A 15,823-nucleotide genomic window follows, 5' to 3' on the forward strand; every position below is an offset into this window, starting at 1 on the left:
AGTAGAGTTATATTTTTGGAGTGATGAAGAGAATGGGATTCCCGCCGTTGTTTTTAGAATGGATTAAATTACTATACACACAACCAGTAGCTAAGGTTTTGATTAATGGGCACACGTCGCATGCATTCAACATAACGAGAGGTACTAGGCAGGGGTGCCCACTGTCACCACTTTTATTCACACTTGCCGTTGAACCACTCGCGGCGCAGCTTCAGCAAAGCCACAATGACAGGGCACTGCAGTGTTATCAGCGCCAGATTCTTATCTCACTCTATGCAGATGACATCACCTTATATGTGCAAGACCCATGTCAGAACCTGAACCCAATACTAAGAGAATTTATAGTTTTTGGAAGGCTATCCGGTATACAGATTAATTGGGCGAAGTCCAGCTTTTTCCCACTCACGGACGCTATTGAGCGCTTCGAGATGGACTACCCCTTGGAATGGTGTGCAGACGAACTTAAATATCTGGGGATCAGAGTCTCGAAGGATAGAGGGGAACTGCTGAAATTAAACTATGGGACTGCTATTGTTAAATTGAGTGAGAAAGTGACGAGATGGGTGGCGTTACCCTTATCCATGGCGGGCCGGGCATCCTTGATTAAAATGGTGTTACTTCCACAGTTCCTATACCTTTTTCTGAACATCCCATACTACCCAGGCTCTCATTTTTTTAAAACACTTAAGGCAGAACTAATAAGACTGGTATGGGGAGGCAAGCAGCCCAGATTGCAATGGGAAGTAATGGTGAGACCGTATTCACAAGGGGGGGTCGGAATTCCTGATTTTGAAACATATTTCATGACAGCGCAGGCCCACTTCCTATGGTACTGGATTAAGCAACCTCGCTACATGCCACAAGTTGCGGCAGAACATTGGTTGGCACACCCTATCGCTATAGAAGGTGCACTGTACAGCGCGGTGGGAGCGAGAGAAAGGCAGCCCGATGCAATACATAACACAATAGTAGCTTGGCGAAATAGTGCTCGTATACTGGAGGTACCATGGTCGTACTCATCACTGATGCCCCTCACATATCATCCGGACATACCTCTGTTACAGGAGGAAATATTTAAGAGCTTTAAAAGGAAGTATAGTATAACCACTTGGGGGGATATGTACATTGAAAGCAAGTTTAGCACCCTTGAACAGATGTGCCCAGTGGAACAACGGACTCTACTAGATGTATTTCTGTATGTAAGATTGAGACAGAGTATTAAAGCACTAACCCTACAGTTTCCGGAAGAACTGGAGGTACTGACCCCTCTACAACTAATATTGAGTATGACTAGGCCTAGGAGACTAGTAGCATTGATATATAAAGCAGTGCATACACAGAGAGAGCGATCCGATACGCGCTCAAGGACGAGATGGGGAGAGGAGCTGGGGATGCCCCTGACAGATGAATAATGGGAGACCTGCTGCCTGCAAACAGAGAGAGTATCAGCGAGTAGCAGGCTCCGAATTATACATTACAAGTTTTTACACAGATTATATTACACGCCGGCAAAAAATTTCAGATTCCAGCTTAGAGGTGACCACAGATGTGACAGGTGTCGTGTTGAAGGAGCTGATTTCCTACACTTATCGTGGGATTGCCCAGACTACTGGAACAAGGTGTTTGAAGCGTTCCAAAAAATGATAGATATACCATTGAAGCCAGACCCTCTGTTGGCGCTGTTGGGATATGTTAAGCCTGTGAGAGCAGAACATAGGAGATTCATTGCCATGGCACTTCTGTTGACCAAAAGAAGGGTGGCCTGCAGGTGGGGGAGAGGGCGAGCGCCTAAATTTAAGACATGGCTGGATGACCTGATAGCATGTCAGGAGAAACTAACTACATATGCAGAGCTATTGCCAGTGTCCTCTAGACCTAATGATATATGGGCCCCACTGAAATGTTATCTGATTACCAACCCCAGAGACACGGGGTAACGCTCTGTAACTGTCACATAAGAGACACAGATGGGCATGGAAACAGAAAAAGAATGAGATAGCGCAGTAGTGGGTATGCTATATGGGGATCTATGGAAGAATGCAGGGAATGTTATGAGAATTGTACAATAGCAATATGCCGCACAAGAGTAGATCTCTAACGATTGTACGATATATGGTAAGACATTGCAGATATTTAAAGCAGTCAAGACGAGGTGGGTTGGTGTATTCGTGTATATAATACTGGTGGCGGTACAGATGGACACTAAATGTGACGCACTGTGTAATGATTTAATCCTGTGCATTGTTGACAAAGGACCCGAAATGGAATTAAATATGCAAAAACTGTGAAATGTACTTGTTTGTTACTTGAAAACAATAAAAAGAAGTTTAAAAAAAAAATGTATTTACATTTTTTTAATTTTATTAGAATACAGGTCTAGGATGTAGGAGTCGAGATTTAGTAAAACTTTTATATTTAAAAGATGTTCCTTCTGAATGCAGAGAGGCTACATGAATGGAGTAGGAGTGGTTTGAGGAGCTATCACCTGATCTTTTAAATGTATGGGGACTAGTAAATGTTTAAATGTTAGCAGTTAGCTAGGGCAAGTTTAGCATGCTGTGAGATGATCCTTTGGTGCAGGAGATAAGTTTAGCCACTACATTAGGGCCAGGTGGATTCCCGGAATGCCTGTCAGTAGGGATTTGTCATAGGCAAGTGTAGAAAGAACTAGGTTTAAAGTACTTGTTGGCAGGAATGACTTAGTTACCCAATGCAGTCTGTTTTGGTATAGTCTCTTTTTACAATAGTTTTCCGGGTGGGTTAATTTATGATTTTGAGTAATCCTTGACTGTGAGTGTTCTAGGGTCTTAACTTGCCTTGGTTTGGCGTCTGGCATGTACACTTTCAAATACAGCAGATTGTTATCAGCGTGCAGAAGAAATGCTTAATTTTCTCAGGAAGGAACAAAGGAGCATAATGTAAAGGTTGAAGAGCTTGGCTAGAAGGGGAATAGACCCATGAGGAACTTCTTAGTGAAATGGCAGTGGCTGCATATAAAGTTACTTCAAAGCACTAAGAATTAACTTGCTACCAGCTTAAAATGAGTGCTTTTTAAAGTCTCTTAATCCCTATGGAAAAGGAACCCTTGCTTTGTTTTAAAAGAACCCTCACTCACAGACTTAGTTGGTGACATGCTTCATGATTGGGTACCACTCACAGACCTAGTTGGTGACATGCTTCATCATTGGTTACCCATCCTGGATGCTGAGTGCCCCTACGGTGTGCTTTCATGCCAGATTTACTGCGTAGCTGGGTTTTTGGAAGTGAAGGAAGTGCAAGTGATTTATATTTGTCACAAGATCACCTTCGACAAGTTTAAAAACTTGGGAGATTTCGTTAGGACTTTAATGGTCCTCTTATATCCCTTTTCATGTGGTAAACATGTTTCAGCCATTACCATATGCCCATCAGGGTCAATATGGCTTTCGTCAGGACCAAAATACATCATGTGCACGCACCCTAAGACATGCCCTGCAAGCTTATGTTTCCAAACGTACATATCCTGAATCACCTCTTGCGACGGTATCTGTTGAGTTAAAAATTCAAACATAAAGAAAAGAGACAATTTTAGTCATGTTGGTAGCATTTCTCACATTCAGATTCATGGAACCCTGGCGTAAGTCCATGCGGGGCACAACAGCGCGCATCCATTAGATTCATGTATTTATTGAAATATTTTTTAATATACGTTTTTTGGGCATTTCAAAGACAAAGAAACATCTGTATACATTTCCACAGAGGGACCAGAATATCTTCCCAACACCTGGAACATATATGCCGTTTATTAATATCTTCACTCCCTTTCCCACCCCACCCTGGGTTCAGTTAAACTTGACATTAGTATGATGCATGATGGAACCTCCAGCAAGCATTTAGCATTGAGCCACCGTATGCCATATCCTGCTATGGCTTTTTTGCAAGCCGTGCCCATTATGTGGTGATAGTGATGGTGCGATATCATCATACTTCTATACAGTAGCGTGTATCAAAGTTTGTGGCACATCTCTGTCTAAAACTGAGCTGGTAAAATGTCTTTAGACTCACCTGTTGTGCAGCCTTTCTATACAACATTGTGGCTCCTATTGTCGGACTCTGACAGTGTGAAAGAAAGTGAGAGTTTCGATGATAAAGTGTTCCTGCTTCTTTTTGGCAAGTTTATATGCACATTTAGATGTCTCTAGGCTAGTGCATGGAGTGAAGCTGGCACAGGCTCCCAGTCCCTCTTGGAGCGTAAAGCTAGCCTGCTCCGCCCAATACAGATGCTGCTCTCATGCTAGGTAATAGCATTACCAGCATGACAGAAGTGTCTGGATTGGTACAGTCTAAACAACAAAGAGTTGGCTCTACACAGTTAGGCTGAGCACCTATAATCAAAAAACAAAAGAACGTGCCTAAACTGGTATTTGATTTAGACTACACTTTTAACTCTATAGGGTAGAAAAACTTATTTCAGCCCGAGATATTGCTAATAAATAGCCATTTATTTATTTAATTTACAGAATTTTTTTACAAAGATATTTTCATTTTTTATACATGTACTACACCATTATTCCTTATACAAATACTCATTCAACTGGTCAGACATATCACACTCATTCAATATCAGACATCCATATATACACTACAAATGAAAAGAAAAAGAACTTAGTAGTAGAATAAAAGAAGACAACACACAAAGGGGAGCGTACAAAGGCTGCTCAAAAAATAGACATTTGTGCAATACCAAACATATATATATACACACGTGGAAATCAATCGCAATCAACTTGATTAATAGAACACATTATATGTACATGAATCAAAATATCCAAGTTATCAATTTAGGAAGTTGATAAGAGCAGCAATTTGTACAAAGGCCTACGCGTTTCGAGTCCCAAGTAATATCTAGTGGGGGACTCTCATCAGGGCCAAAGGTAATATCTGTAAAACAGAAAAAATTATCTCTAAGTTAAAGAATACACTTGAGATAATACAGAAAGGTCTGTGAGCAACCACCATAGACTCGAACAGCTTACCCTACTGGTTTCCGAGACACTGAGGGTGACTGAAGAGAAAACTGGTGGATTGCTCAACAGGTCTTTTATATGATCTTCAGAAAAGGCCAAGGTGTCCTTCTCTGCCATGGAAAACTGAAAAATAACACAATACTGACCAAGGTGTAAGAAACACTAAAGATGGGATAATGTATGCGTATTATATAAAGAGAGACACTATAGTATCAAAGTCTATCTATAGTCTAATAGAGAGACAGTCAAAAAAATTGACGTCACTCACCAAAAAATTGTGACATACAAACAAACTTTGCGAGGAGTCCCCCGCTACAAAATGTCTAAACAACAAAGAGTTGGCTCTACACAGTTAGGCTGAGCACCTATAATCAAAAAACAAAAGAACGTGCCTAAACTGGTATTTGATTTAGACTACACTTTTAACTCTATAGGGTAGAAAAACGTATTTCAGCCCGAGATATTGCTAATAAATAGCCATTCCGAGACACTGAGGGTGACTGAAGAGAAAACTGGTGGATTGCTCAACAGGTCTTTTATATGATCTTCAGAAAAGGCCAAGGTGTCCTTCTCTGCCATGGAAAACTGAAAAATAACACAATACTGACCAAGGTGTAAGAAACACTAAAGATGGGATAATGTATGCGTATTATATAAAGAGAGACACTATAGTATCAAAGTCTATCTATAGTCTAATAGAGAGACAGTCAAAAAAATTGACGTCACTCACCAAAAAATTGTGACATACAAACAAACTTCGCGAGGAGTCCCCCGCTACAAAATGTCTAAACAACAAAGAGTTGGCTCTACACAGTTAGGCTGAGCACCTATAATCAAAAAACAAAAGAACGTGCCTAAACTGGTATTTGATTTAGACTACACTTTTAACTCTATAGGGTAGAAAAACTTATTTCAGCCCGAGATATTGCTAATAAATAGGATTGGTACAGGGCAGTTTGGGAGCCTGTGCTTAGGCAAAAGGCAGGAAGGCAACCCATACATTTAAATGTAAATGTATTTCTCATCCAGGGGATACTCATCAATAGTCCTAATCTATGAATAATCCCCGCCCATGTGCGGGATCCCGGAGCATATAGAAAATACATATATATATCTACATATGCATATGCCTAAGATATTTCCACAATGGCCAAAATGCTGAAATTACATAGGTTTGTATAGTAGCACCTACTCTCTCCCAACCCCTAAGGAAGAAAGAGAGCAGTAAACATTTGTCATACAACAATGCTTTATTGCCATAGATAAACCTGTAATTGCAGGCATTTGCCAGTAGGCTGCAGTAGAGTATAAAGAAAACAAAGAAAATTGACACCTTGCCTTTAAGGCATTAGAGTAGGGGTACCGTGCCTTTAAGACCTGCAGGCTACCCCCTGCTCCCATGATGCACCACAGGTGGCAGTTAGGTCAGTTCTTTTTTCTGGCTCCTTCTGGGAGGATCCTGGAGCTTGAGCTAAAACTGATTTTAAAAAATGTTTTCCAGAAAATTCGACGTTTTCTGGTTTCTAAAGGCTTCTGCTGCTGGTGTTGTGGACTTCCATACATTTTTTCCAGTCAGAATGCCAGCTTTATTTAGGAAATGTCCTTCCTGTGACAAGAAGATGGCACTGGCAGATCCACACTCGGTGTGTATTGTGTGTCTACCATCCTCACACAATCCTGACCAGTGCCACCATTGTCAGAAGTTCTCCAGGCGAACCCTGTGCAACAGGGAACGCATAAAACTCCATGCTCTGCTGGAAAAGGACAAGAGTCATCAGGTGGGTGGCCTTGGAGGCCCCAGGACATCATCTTCCAGCAAGCAACGTCAAAAGCGGTGACGTTCCACCTCTCCTGACCCTAGGAAGAGAAAGGGGACAAGAGAATCACAGTCAACGTTGTAGTCGTCGTCGAAGAGATCGAGACACTCTTCAGGAACACCATCTCGATGTCGAGAATCTCCGCTGCATGCAAGTAAGTCGGCGTCGAGGCACCACACTTCGGGCTAGAAGGCTGTGGGTGCTGAGAGACCTAAGTCTCCGTCAACGTCGAGGCTGCCGTCGACGTCGAGACACTCTCCGCCACCCTTGAGGGGGTCAGCGTCGAGAGTAACAACGGCTAACATTTCGCCACCAGTGGGCATGCCGTCGTCGAGAGGCTCGATGAGGTCCCACCACTCGACGTCAAGAAGATTGACGTCGACACAACGGCATGGAGGTTCACCGTCTACACGACGTTGTGAAAGATCGCCGTCGACTCGACGTCATGGTAGATCGCCGTTGACTCGACGCCATGGCAGTTCGACGTCGAGGTCTCCAACTCGACGCCGAAGGTCGACGTCGAGGTCACCTCATCGCCGTAGGCGATCGATGTCAAGACCATCGAGACCTCATTCGATGCCGATGGTGACTCAGACCTCATCGGCGTCTAAGCACTCGACGTCAAGAGAAGAGGTCAAAGGGATTGCGGAGTCCCCGCGGCAGTCAGTTCCCGGGTCCAGATCATCATCAGGAGACCGGTCATCATCTCCAGGAATGCACATTGTGGAGATCTTACCAGAAGTATCCCCCAAACCTGCAGAGGGGAGGGCCCACAGTCTGTCGCCTCGTCATCCGCAAGGTGCTGTGTCAGGTGGCCGCAGTAGTCCAGACCCGGATTACTCCCCCACGTATACGCCATCTGGGCCCACTCCTTGGAAAATCACTCCGGCTGGACCCACGAAGTCTCCCCCTAGGAGACCAAGTTCGCCTCCCAGGCCAAGATCACCTCCCAGACCAAGATCGCCTTCCAGACCAAGATCGCCTTCTACACGTCGGTCTAGGTCCAGGGGTCGTCACAGCCGTCAACACGACAGGCCCATAAGAGGAGCCGCACAAGATCACCTACATGGTCTTCCTCTACAAAATCTACAGTCCGGGATTACTCTCCGACCTTCTCCTGAACGCCTCCATCATGGGTGTCGCCCATAGATGACATCTCGACCTTCACAGATGTTCTGGGTAGGGGTACAAAGATACTCAACATCACTTTGCATAACCCGGTGGTTCCCACATCTGTCATCTTTGACAACTTGCTTCACCAGACAGCTCCTAGACCGCTGCTACCACTGGTGCCAGGATTCTTAGAACCAGATATGGCCATCTTCCTCACCCCTGCGACGGTGGGTTCTGTGCCATCCAGAATCGCCCAAAAATACAAGGCTCCAGCAGATGACCCCTTGTTTCTCAGGGTTGACCCACCAGCGGACTTGGTCATTGTGGCTGCAGCCCTGAAGACCCACTCCGCGTCTACATCATCCTCGGTGCCTCCTGAGAAGGATAGCAAACAGATGGCCTCGTATGGGAGGAAGATATGCAATTCTTCAGCGTCATCAATGAAGGTTGCGAGTGCCTCTGCACTTCTCGGGAGATACGACAGATCTCTTTGGGACTCCCTGACAAATTTCACCGAGAAGCTCCTCAAAGAAGACCGGCAGGATTTCACAGACATTCTACAGGAAGAGGGGCTAGTAGCCAATCAGGTTATAAGTGCTGCAGCGGACGCTTCAGATCTCGCCGCTCATGGCTACTCCCGTGGAGTCTGTTCACCACGCTCAGCCTGGCAGCACCTCACAGGCCTCAAGCCTGATGCCCAGAAGAAAATTCTGAACCTCCCTTTTAATAACTCATCTCTGTTGGGGGCTCACGCTGATGATGAGATGAACAAAATGAAGGCAGAGATGGACACTGTCAAGGCTGTTGGTCTGGAAAAGCGCAAGGAGTTCAAGAAACGTTTCCGTCAGGGCGACAAACCTTAGTTTCAGCAGAGGGTTCAAACCCCTCAATGGTCCTCCCAGAACCAACAAAGATCCCAGTTCCAACCAAGGCGCCCTGGGAGAGGAAGAGGCAATAACCAGCAGCAGTCCACCTCTAAGCAGCCTCCCAAGCCTTGAGTCGTTGCTTCCTCCGCAACCGTTCGCCACTCCGGTGGAGGGAGTGTAGCTTGTCACCTGGAAGAGTGGAAAGCCATAACAAGAGACAAATGGGTGCTGAATATTGTGGAGCATGGTTACTTGCTGATGTTCAAGTCTCCTCCTTCCCAAGTGCCCCTGCAATTCAGGAACCTTCCTCGGATTCAAAGTCAGCTTTTGAAAGACAAAGTATCTATCCTTCTTGCAAAAAAGGCCATAGAGGAGGTCCCTCCCATATGAAGAAATCAGGGAGTATACTCCCGCTACTTTCTAGTCCAAAAGCGGGGAGTAGCCAAAGAGTACAGACATATCCTGCTGAACAGGTTTATCAGAAAGGAGAAATTTTGTATGCGAACCCTGCATCAGATCTTTCCGCACCTTCACCAGGGAGACTGGATGTGTGCGATAGACCTGCAGGACGCCTACTTTCATATACCTGTCTCAGTATCACAAATTTTTCAGGTTCCAGATAGCCCGTCACCACTATCAGTATCGAGTGCTTCCGTTTGGCCTCAAATCCGCCCCGCGGACATTCTCCAAGTGCATGGCAGTGGTAGCTGCCTTCCTCCGCATGTGGAAGATCTTCGTCTATCCCTTCCTAGAAGACTGGCTCCTGAAAAGCTCCACACCTGTTCTGCTTCAGAGCTATCTCTCTTACTGTCTCAACCTGACGCATTATTTGGGGTTGCAAGTCAACTACAAAAAGTCAGTCCTCAACCCCACCCAACTAATACACTATCTGGGTGCCTCCCTGGACTCCACAGAGGCAAGCGTGTGTCCTTCGGAGGAGAGGTTGTCATCAATGCTTCTGAAGTGCCGCACCCTGCTCGACACCCAAAGTCCTACAGCCAGACAAGTGTCGTCACTACTGGGATCGATGGCCTCATGCATCTACATTGTGCTCAATGCACGCCTTCATATGTGGCCTCTGCAGCAGGCACTCGAGGACCAATGGTCTCAGAAGTCAGGCCACTGGGAAGATCTTGTCTCTCTCCATCAAGTTGCCAGAGACTCCATCAGATGGTGGATGAAATGTTCTCACCTGCTGCAAGGAGTTCCGTTTCATCAGTAGCCTCCAACGCAGACAGTGGTCACGGATGCCTCAATGCACGGCTGGAGTGCTCATATGGACAAGCTTCAGATACAAGGTCTCTGGTCCGAGACAGAAAGAAGCTATCATATCAACTTCTTGGAGCTATGGGCTGTCTATCTGGCCCTCAAGTCCCTGTACCCGTCTCTGCACTCCAGCCACATTCAAGTTCAGACAGACAACACAACAACGATGTTCTATCTGAACAAACAAGGAGGCACCAGGTCACGAGTTCTGTCTCTGGAAGCTCAATCCATTTGGCGGTCGCTTCTGGCGAGAGGTCTCGTTGCAGTTCACCTTCCAGGGATCCTGAATGTTCAGGCAGAAGGCCTAAGCAAAGACTTCATAGAAGCGCACGACTGGGTGCTCAACGCAGACGTCGCTCAGGAGGTGTTTCGGGAATGGGGAGTGCAAGACATAGATCTGTTCGCAGACGCTGCAAATGCCAAATGCCTCGTCATCCCGTCCAGATTCCCCCAGCAGGGATCACGGGGGAATGCTCTTTTGATCAGCTGGTCTCAGACATTGCCGTATGATTTTCCTCCACTGCCTCTGATCCCGTCGGTGATACAGAAATTCTACAGGACCAACACCAGGATGATCCTGATAGCGCTGGAGTGGCTACCCCAATGCTCTTTTGATCAGCTGGTCTCAGACATTGCCGTATGATTTTCCTCCACTGCCTCTGATCCCGTCGGTGATACAGAAATTCTACAGGACCAACACCAGGATGATCCTGATAGCGCTGGAGTGGCTACCCCAGTGGTGGTACCCGGATCTCCTCCAGTTGTCAGAGGTCCTCACCGGTGGCTGCCCTGCCGCCCAGACTTGCTGACCAAGGACAAGGGGAGGGTGTTTCACCCCAATCTCCCTTCCCTTTGATTGACGGCATGGTTCCTGAGGTCATCCAGTATGGCCACCTAGACCTCTCGGCTGACTGTATGGACATCCTTAGAGAAGCAAAGAGACCCTCCACCAGAAAGTCTTATGCTTTTAAGTTGAAGAAATTTTACATTTGGTGTATGGACAATGCTCTTGATCCGATTCAAGGTCAGGTGCAGTTGATTCTCCCATACTTATTACCCTTGGCAAGGTCAGGCCTGAAGTACCCCTCCATCAGGGTTGACTTAGCGGCAATCACAGCCTATAGGAAGTCTCCTTCCCAGACCTCTTTCTTCCTCATGCCTGTGGTCATAGATTTTTTAGAGGGGCTTAAGAAAGTGTTTCCGCCAGTGAGGTCCCCCTCTCCTCCCTGGGAGCTTAACATCGTACTTACCAAGTTGATGGGTAATCCTTTCGAGCCTATTCGTTAGGCATCTTTGCAGCACTTGACCTGAAAAGCTACTTTCTTGGTAGTCATCACCTCAGCCCGCATGGTGAGTGAGATCCAGGCCCTTTGTTGCAATGAACATTGCACAGTTTTTCATGCCAATAGAGTGGTGCTGAGAACACATCCAGGCTTCCTGCCCAGGGTTGTCTCGGATTTCCATATCAATCAGACCATCACACTGCCTACTTTCTTCCCTCAACCAACCACTCCCCAGAGAGGTCTAGATCTCCGGAGGGTTTTGAAATCTTACCTGGCTAGAACTCTTCCACTTAGGAAGTCTGACCGGCTCTTTGTTAATTATGGTACAACTAATACTGCTCTGTCAGCTTCAAAAAGGTCTGTCTCTAGATGGATCGTCTCCTGTATAGCTCTGTCTTACCAAATAGCTAACAAAGCTTTACAGGGCAAACCACATGCACATTCCAGCGAGGGAAAGCTTCTACAACAGCTCTCCTTCGCAACATTCCGATATCTGAGATTTGTAAGGCGGTTACATGGCGTTCAGTACATACCTTTACCCGCCATTACTGCCTAGATTCAGATTCACAGGCCGATGCCCAAGTGAGACAGGCCTCTTTGAGCAATTTGTTTGCATAACTGCATTATAAATGTGATATTGATTCCTGTTTTTTGCTGTGTATTTGATTGCTTGTTCGCGAGACAAGTGATGAGTATCTCCTGGATGAGAAGGATTAGTTATTTACCTGTAATCCTAGGGCCCGATTCACAGAACTAACTTAAGACAAAATCCTAAACTTACTACTTTTAGTATTCACAGAAGTTAGGATTTTGTCTTAAGTTTGTCTTAAGACAGACTTAAGACAGACTTAAGTTAGGATGTTGTCTTAAGTCTGTCTTAAATCTGTCTTAAGACAATCTTAAGACAAAATCCTAACTTCTGTGAATACCAAAAGTAGTAAGTTTAGGATTTTGTCTTAAGTTAGTTCTGTGAATCGGGCCCCTAGTTCTCATCCAGGGGTATACTCATCAAAGTCATAAGCGACCCACCCACCTCCCCGGACGAGCATTACTGCAAAGTTATTGTATGATGATTGCGGATTTACTCAAGGTGATTATGCACCTCCAAAAATAACTGACCTAACTGCCATTTGTGGTGCATCATGGGAGCAGGGGGTCTCCTGCAGGCCTTAAACGCACGGTACCCCTACTCTAATGCCTTAAAGGCAAGTTGTCAGTTTTCGTTATACTCTACTGCAGCCTACTGGCAAATGCCTGCAATTCCAGGTTTCTCTATGGCAATAAAGCATTGTTGTATGACAAATGCTTACTGCTCTCTTTCTTCCTTAGGGGTTGGGAGAGTATAGGTGCTACTATACAAACCTATGTAATTTCAGCATTTTGGCCATTGTGGAAATATCTTAGGCTGCATAGATATATGTTTTCACATATGCATAGGTATATATATGTATTTTCTATATGCTTCGGGATCCCGCATATGGGCGGGGATTATTCATAGATTATGACTTTGATGAGTATACCCCTGGATGAGAACTAGGATTACAGGTAAGTAACTAATCATTATTGCTTCACTACTTTTCCCTCCTGGAAGCCACCACTGGTCTTCATGGATGTTGCCAGTGAATATAGAAAGACAATAAAGAGAAGTAATAGCACAGGTGTGATAGTGAATGAAGAAAGACATGAAAGATCTAGATTGATAAACAGAGATAGTCTGTGTGCATCATGAGAATTCCTCTTCAGAATTTAGGCCACACTTATATGCAGATTTACACTCCTTTATTACATGTTAAAAAGTATTTATATTATACAATGTTTTACAAGTGATAAAGCAACCTTAGTGTGCTATAAAACCAACAATTCTCACCAAATTTCAGACAATTTGGGAGGTTTACATCCAAATTTTCTTTGGTTGTGCTATTTTGCATTGTTTTTGGCTAATGCTCTTTAATTTCAGTGACTAAATAGCCTTTATATTCAAAGGTTTGCCACTCTTTTAAAAAAAAACAAAAATAGGGTGCCAATACTGATGTGTGTAATTTAAATAAATAATGGACCGAGCAGAACTTGAAAGGAGAATTCAAGAACGGGAATTGCTACTCAATAGCTTTTTATTTCAATATTTTGGAAAAGCAGATTTATATTTTTTCAAATGATCAACATAAACATATTAGAAAAGGACACGTACCAATGAAGGGACTAGGTATTCGTTAACAATCATTCGCTACTGCAAGCATATCACAGGCATACAACAAACTTTCAAACTATTCAGGGAAAGGACTGGAAGAACATATATTGCAATTTTAAAATTATATATGTACAATTTCTACTTCAAAAAGAAACATGAAGCCACATTCTGCGGACACAGTTTTGCAATAGTAATAAACAAAAAGAATTTTTAAGTGTACATTCTTCTCAGATAAATTTAGTCTTCAATCGGATGGTTAGTAGTAATGTACAAGCGGCGTGAGAAAATTAATTAAATAACCAGGCCGCTCTCGCAGATGTATTGTGGCAGAAAGCCTACGCGTTTCGAATCCCAATTGCTTCCTTAGGATTCTCTTCAGGGCCTCAAATCGTATCTTCAAGGTGTTATGCTGATTTTAATATTCAATTTGGAATCCACGGTGGCAGCGTGTAGATAGAATTCTCCGGAATACGGAAGGCTGCCTAAATTCAATTTAAACTACTGCTTGCAACGAAGGTCGCGGTCTAGCAAAGGCAATCGTGGATCACTTTAATTTTCTTTTTATAGACGGGAGCGGTGGGTCGAGGTATGTACGTCCTTCTGATTCCGTCCAATATACGGACTTTTAGTTTACTGGAAAGGTTTTCACTGCCGGCGATGCCATGTCGATAATTTGTGAGAAGGAACGTGAATCCACTCGCGTCTAGGTCGGCACTACTTCGGGGCGCATGCATCGCCGGCAGTGAAAACCTTTCCAGTAAACTAAAAGTCCGTATATTGTGTCGGCAGAATGTGGCTTCATGTTTCTTTTTGAAGTAGAAATTGTACATATATAATTTTAAAATTGCAATATATGTTCTTCCAGTCCTTTCCCTGAATAGTTTGAAAGTTTGTTGTATGCCTGTGATATGCTTGCAGTAGCGAATGATTGTTAACGAATACCTAGTCCCTTCATTTGTACGTGTCCTTTTCTAATATGTTTATGTTGATCATTTGAAAAAATATAAATCTGCTTTTCCAAAATATTGAAATAAAAAGCTATTGAGTAGCAATTCCCGTTCTTGAATTCTCCTTTCAAGTTCTGCTCGGTCCATTATTTATTTAAATTACACACATCAGTATTGGCAACCTATTTTTGTTTTTTGATAGTTTGGCTCAGCCTTGCTGATTAGAGCCCACCCGTAGTTGTTTTCTTACTCTTTTTTTAAAACATATACTATGGCTCTCAGACATTCCATCAAGAGCGACATTGTACGATCAAGAGAAAGAGAGAGACCCAGAGAGAGAGCAGAAGAATCCTAGTAGTATTTTCAAGTACACAAAATATTAACTTGGATATTGGGCTGCTTCTTTATGTTTCCCTTTAAACCACCATAAGCTTACCGCAAAGCAGTCAGGGCAATTGAATGGTGAGGAAAGATCGAAAAGAGGGATCAGGTGAAAGGAAATGAGACAAGACAACAAGATTGAGGAAAGACGTTGAGGAAGGAGGGGTCTTTTTCAAGACACGGGTATCTAATCAGAGTTACAGTGCTTTCTGGTAGCAGTCTTTAGGTTCCTAAGCAACAGTAAGGGAGGGAGTGAAAAGAGAAATCACTGGAACCACTGGAACCAAGGCACATCACGAGAAAACAGGAGTGGGAAATAGGTTTCATTGAAAGAAATCCATGAATGACAGAGAGCTAGAAATCATTGTGCATTGTTCGGGACATTTAAAAGCAGGCCATAGAGCCATTGGGAGGCAGTAGTCTACTCCAATAAGTATATTTATCTGATGGAGAAATTACGGGGGTTCTGGGAGGACAATGACTACTGCAGTAGAGAAGTCACCTGTTTAACCATGTCCTGAAGTGTGGGAGGCACTCGCAAATTGCGGAAGCAATTTCAAGGGTGCAAGTGTTCCAAAAGGACACCCTGTTGCGCCCCTGAAATGTGCATGTGTGCCCTAAGGGCATGAATTTGTGCCACATGGCACTTTTAAAAAAGTAAAAAAAAAAATTTTTTCAAGGAAATCGCTAATTACCACCAACTTGAACCTGAATTGTGGCACCAGGAGTGTGGGGTTTGTACCTATTCAGTTTAGATAACCACTGATCTTGACATTATTACAGACCTACTTGTTTGCTTTTATTATCTTTCACCCCCATACTAGTAATCTCTTTCACAATGGGCGCTGCTGCCTGTTTCAGTGGTATGAACCCCGTAAGCAATTGTGCAAAACTCTTTTCAACATATATTTTATCACTCCCCACGAATCATTTGACTTACATTACATTTTTACTTT

General features: G+C 44.0%; 1 protein-coding gene across 4 annotated transcripts in view; it reads left to right on the top strand.

Annotated features, from left to right (window-relative positions):
* LOC144798682 (polycystin-1-like protein 3) overlaps positions 1-15,823 on the top strand; it is a 1,031,816-nt gene that overhangs the window by 675,954 nt on the left and 340,039 nt on the right. The window lies entirely within an intron of this gene.

Source organism: Lissotriton helveticus, chromosome 12 (assembly GCF_964261635.1).
Source record: "Lissotriton helveticus chromosome 12, aLisHel1.1, whole genome shotgun sequence".
NCBI classification, from domain to species: Eukaryota; Metazoa; Chordata; class Amphibia; order Caudata; family Salamandridae; genus Lissotriton; species Lissotriton helveticus.